This window comes from Leptonychotes weddellii, chromosome 7, assembly GCF_054177405.1.
Source record: "Leptonychotes weddellii isolate Sample4059 chromosome 7, ASM5417740v2, whole genome shotgun sequence".
Classification (NCBI taxonomy): Eukaryota; Metazoa; Chordata; class Mammalia; order Carnivora; family Phocidae; genus Leptonychotes; species Leptonychotes weddellii.
The window spans coordinates 118,410,506-118,416,505 of record NC_138375.1 but is presented as its reverse complement, the minus strand read 5'-3'; positions in this window follow the sequence as shown (position 1 = coordinate 118,416,505).

Sequence of the window (6,000 nt, the reverse complement as noted above, 5' to 3'; positions counted from 1 at the left end):
ATAAGTCATAATCTCTGAGTCTTTTCTGTTTTGGGGGCTCCTCCTCCTAGTCATTCTGTTGATGGGTGTTTGAGGGAATGTATAGAGTCCAAATTATTGACCAGAACCCAAGCAAGATGCACCTGTTTTCTTGGGACCTTTGTGTTGCTGGCCTCTTGTTTTCCCAGCCTGTCTTCTGGGGGAGGGGCCTGTGCGCTGTTACTCAGGCAACCCTGTTTTTGGGCAGAGTTGCCCTGCGCCCCTGTGGCGGGGAATGGGCTCAGTGGGAATCAGTCTTTTGTTCTCTGGCGCCTTTCCCTGGGGGCTTTCCGCGTCTCTTCTGCGAGTCAGAGCAGAAGAGACCGTTTCCAACCCTCTGCCTCAGAGCAGAGAGACCTCAGTCTGTTCTTCAGTGAGCTCTCCAGGCACACTGTCTCCGTTTCTGTCTGTGCTGCTATAAACTGCAGTGCCCTGGGTTGTGCGCCCCTCCGCAGCACTCCCAGTCCTGCCTCCAGGTTGGGGTACGTCTCTGCCCTTTGTGCTTCTAAAACCGCCAGGCGCTCCCAGTTCGCGGGCGCCCACGGCTCTGCCGCTTGGGGTTCTGCTCCGGGGACTGCAGTTCACGTGTGCGCGACTCCGCTGCTCAGGGATTCCACGCCAGGGGTTGCAGTTCACTGGCGGGACCCAGCGCACCTGGTTTCCATCTCGGAGGCTGCAGTTCGCCTGCGTGCGACCGTTGCTCCGGGTTTCTGTCCGGGTGGCTGCGGTTCGCATGTGCGCGACCCCGCTCGTCTGGTTTTCCACCCCGGGGGCTGCCCTAAAGTCCTTTCCCGACGCTACCGGTCTGCGAGTCTGTGCCCCGTCCACAGCGCGCGAGGCTGTCACTCACCGGCGGTGTAGGATCCCCACGGCCAGGCACCCTCCCGCTGCCGTTTATCCTCTGATATCTGCCCGCAGAATCACGACTCTCCGCTTCGTACCTCAAAACCAATCGCCTGCGATATTCTGTTTGTAGAGATCCAGATCTTCTTACATCTCAGGCTGGTTTCGTGGGTGCTCAGAGTGGTCTGGTAGATATCCAGCTCAATTCCAGGGACCAGTTGAAAAAGGGTTCCCTACTCCTCCGCTATCTTTCCCCCCTCCCACAAATATTTTCTTAAATAGGGTAACAATAGGAGCAATCCCCTCTAAGACAAGTAAAGTATGTTCACTACCACTGCATCTATTCTGTTTTATTGGAGGCCCTAGGTAGTGTAAAAAGAAATGAAAAAACTCTTAGGGGTGTAGGATAGGAAAGCAAAAAATTATTTTGGAGATACTTTTTATCATTCACATAGAAAATGCAAAAGAATCCATAAATTTTGCAAAAGGACAGAGTAGAGTTAACAATTATATACACCAGAGGCAAACACCTAGAAAACAAACATAAAAAGACACTGTTTGCAATAGTGTAAATACAGTAGAAAAATATAAGAATTGACCTATCATAGGTTGTATAAAATCGCTACAGCTAAATTATAAAACTTTAAAAGCTATTAAAAATAACAAAAAACTGCAGAAATATGCTATATTTATAGTTAGGAAAACTTAATATTGTAACCTGCAGATTTAATGCAATTCCAGTAGAAATTTCTGTTGGTCATTTTTAGTGGAATTTGTTCAGATTATTATTAATTTATATGAAAGAATAATGAGCTAATCAATAACCGGGGCTCATTTGAATAGTTCAGGATGAGGGGTTTGCCCTATTAGATATTTTGAAGCCATAATATCGGAGGTAGTATAGTACTAGAGCATGGGTACATAATATGAGCGTGTAAAAAGTAATGACCAGTATGGAATTCAGAATGATACATGTTTAGACTGAGGTAGGTAGGAAAATGAGATACAGAGTAATAATATTTTTAAAAAGAGAAATTCTTTAAATTGTCTGCCATTTCATCCACTGAGAGTGAACAAGACATTAGAGATATAAAAATGGTGATCTCTCATGGATATCAGTTCCTGAAAACCTCACATGAGGTGAGGATCCAACCTAACTAGATGTGATTCTAGTGTATAAAAATAAGTAGTTTCTTGATGACATGGCTTCTTCTCAGATTCAGCTGGGGAACTAGCCCCTGAAGGAAACAGTATACTTATTGAGCAGTGGCATCTCATCATCTAACATGACACTTAAACTAAGATATATTGAGAATAATTTTACTACTTGTAGTTTTCATCTTATTAAATTATCAGCATATACACTCACATTGTAGCATAACTATTGTGTGAATTAACAATTTTTACCTTAGACATTTCTATACCAAACAACATTTAATTAGCTGGGATAATTATAATATTATTTATAATAAGGGTTTCTATAATTGTTTTTATTTTAAGTTTAGTTTTTTTATTGAAGTTTAGTTTTTTATTGGAGTATAGTTGACATACAGTAGTATATTAGTTTTAGGTGTACAACATAGTGATTCAACAATCCCTTACCTTATAGAATGCTCACCAAGATAAGTGTAGTTACCATCTATCACCATAGGAGGTTATTACAATATAATTGACTATGTTCCCTATGCTATACTTTTCATCCCCATGACTTAGTTTTATTATATTTGACTCCTACACAAATGTGAGCTTCCTAATAACATCTTATTTGTCTTTGTATCCCACCTCAAGCACTGTACCTCCAGCATATACTAAGAACACAGTTTGCTGAGGAATGAATGAATGAATGAATGAATGAGGAGGCAAATTTACATGATGATTAAGAATATAAACTTTAGAGTTAGAAAGATCTGGTCCTCCTTTTTTTTTTTTTTTAACTAGTTACGTGAATTTGTAAAATTTAGTCTTTTTTAATTGTTTAGTCAAAAAAGTAGATAATGATAGCAACCTTGTGATAACAACCACCTCATGGAGCTGTTGTGATGATTAAATGCATACAGGTATATAAAGTACATAGTGTGCCCAACACGTATTAAACACTCAATAAATTTAAGTCATTACTGCCATCATTATTATTATTATTATTATTATTATTATTATTATTATTAAGAATGCTTGCTTAACTAGAACTTATCATTACACGATGGTACCCAATTAGGAGTATTTATTGTAATATTTAAAATTTGGGAATGTATTATAGTATCTAAACTAAGAAATGTATTACATTTATGAAGTCATAAAGACTAAGATGTTATACTAGGCACTTTATTAGGCATTAAATGTTTATCATCTTAGTGGTCTTTATGTTAGAAAACATCATTTAAACATCTTTGATTTTTCTTTACTAAGCAGCAAATGTTGAATGTAGAACAAATGTTTGGTATAGTTCTTCCTTTCTGAACAAGAAGGATAAGCCAACTTTTCTAATGAATTGCAAAGTGCCAGGCCTTTCCAAAATCCTCTCTTTATTGCAAAATTATTCCAAGTGGTTTTTAAAAGCTTCTGATTAACCTTTGAAGAAGAAAACACATATACAGTACCCTGAAACACAGTGCCAGAAATTTCTTTTCCTTCAGTTTGGTAATAAGCCAGATCCATTCTGTATCGTTATATGTTAGGAAAATTTTGTAGGTGGCGTGGAAGCTCCATTCTTAGATTACCAGAAAAATGACAAGCATGGCAGTCAAGGAGGCCATAAGCTTCTGTAGACGTTGACTCAGTGCTTTCCTCCAGAGAACCTGATGGGTAGGATTTGTGTTAGACACTGAAGGTCCTAAAACTATCTACCAAACAGAATTCTGATTTTTAGTATCTTGTAGTTAATTTCAAATTCCAAAAGAAACCTACAAACTCAAGGAGTGTAATTTTGCCAAGAAAGAGAGGGGTAGGAGATGATCAGAGGGATGGTGAGGGGCAGCATCAGGTAAGAGCCTTGCAAGTTATGATGAAAGATTAGATTTTTTAAATCCACATATATTTTGGAAACTGAGGTAAAATATATACATATATACATTGAAATACACAAATTTTTAAATGTTTGATTTAATAAGCTTAACAATCACAGTAATATAATCACCATCTCAGTGAAGATACAGAACATTTCCATCACATCAAAAGTTCCCTTGTTCCCTTGTCCTGACAGTGCCCAATGCCATAGAACCAATTGCTTTGGTTTCTATCATCATTAATGAGTTTTTCCTGTTTCTGATTGAACTTCATACAAATGGAATCATAACAATGTTAACAGTGTGTACTATTTTGTGTCTGGTTTACTTCTCTCAACGTAATTTTTTAGAGATTTATCCCTACTGTTGCATGCGTGAGTAGCTTGCTCAAGTACAAGTCTTTGTACAGACATATACTTCCATTTTTCTCTGGGTGAATGCTTAGGTGTAGAATGGCTGAATCATATAGTAGGTGTATGTTCGATTTTTTAGAAACTGCCAAACTGTTTTTCACAGTGCATTTACCATTTCACATTTCTACTGGCAGTGAGTAAGAGTTCCAGTTCCAACACATTCTTGCTAACACCTGTATGAGCTGTCTTTTTAATTTTAGCCTTTCAAATAGTAATGGTATCCCTTGTGGTTTTAATTAGTATTTTCCTTGTTGAACATCTTTTTAAGTGCTTATTTATCAAATGTTTATCTTCTTTGGTCAAATGTCTGATAAAATCTTTTGCCCTTTCTTTTCATTGGATTGCTTATTATCTTAATACTGAATTTTGAGAGTTCATTATGCATTCTAGATACAAGTACTTTATCAGATATATGATTTGTAAATATGTTCCCAGTTTGTGCATGTGTTTGGTGTGCGTGCATGTGCTTGTTCGTTTAACAGGATGTTTTGTAGAGCCAGATTTTAAATTTTATGAAAGCTAATTAATCATATATTTCTTTTAAGGACCTTATATTTAGTTTTATATCTGAGAAATCTTTGATGCAAAGTCACAAATATTTCTCTTTCTGTTGTTTCCTAGAAATTTATAGTTAGAGGTTTTACATTTAGGTGTAGCATATATTTTTAGTCAATTCTTGTAAATTGCAAGATACAGATTGATGTTCATGTTTCTACCTATAGATATCTAAATGTTCCATCACTGTTGCAAAGACTATACTATCTCCACTAAATTGTGTTTTCACCTTTGTCAGAGTCAGTTGTCCAAACGTGTAGATCAGTTTCTGGTATCTATTCTTTTTTATGTCAAAGCAGCACTGTCTTAATAACTGCAGTGTTATAATAAATACTGAAATAAGATAATGTCATCTTTTTGGAAGTTTCAAAGACTCTTCTATGAAGTCGTCCTCTATGTTGTATTTTCTTTGTATTTCCACATAAATTATAAAATCAGCCTGTTAACTTCTACAAAAAATGTTATGGAATATTTTTAATCACAGTTGAATTGGATCTATCAATTCGGAGGAATTGACAGAATATGAATCATCTGATTTATGAATACAGCATATCTCTATTTATTTAGTTTTATTTCTCTAAGCAATATATTTTTTAAAGATTTTATTTATTCATTTGACAGAGATAGATACAGTAGCAGAGGGAACACAAGCAGGGGGAGTGGGAGAGGGAGAAGCAAGTTTCCCACAGAGCGGGGCGCCTGATGCGGGGCTCGATCCCAGGACCCTGAGACCATGACCTGAGCCAAAGGCAGACGCTTAACGACTGAGCCACCCAAGCGCCCCTCTCTAAGCAATATTTTAGAGCTATGGTATCATATGTATCTCTTTTAATATGTGTCCTTGAATAGACAGTGTTATATATGAATAAAGGCAGTTTTAATTTTTTCTTTACAATCTAGATATATTTTATTTCTTTTTCTTGCCCTAACTGCACTGGGTAGTATCTCTAGTAGTGTTTAGTAGAATTTACCAGGCAAACCATCTGGCCTTGGGCTTTACTTTGTTGGGAAGTTTTGATTACTCATTCAGTATTTTACTCATTATTGGTGTATTCAGATTTTCTGTTTCTTTGTGAATCAGGCTTGGTAGCTTGTAACTTTCTAGGAATTTATCTGTTTCTTCTAAACTATCCAGTTATTGACATTTAATTGTTCATAGTAGTCTCTTA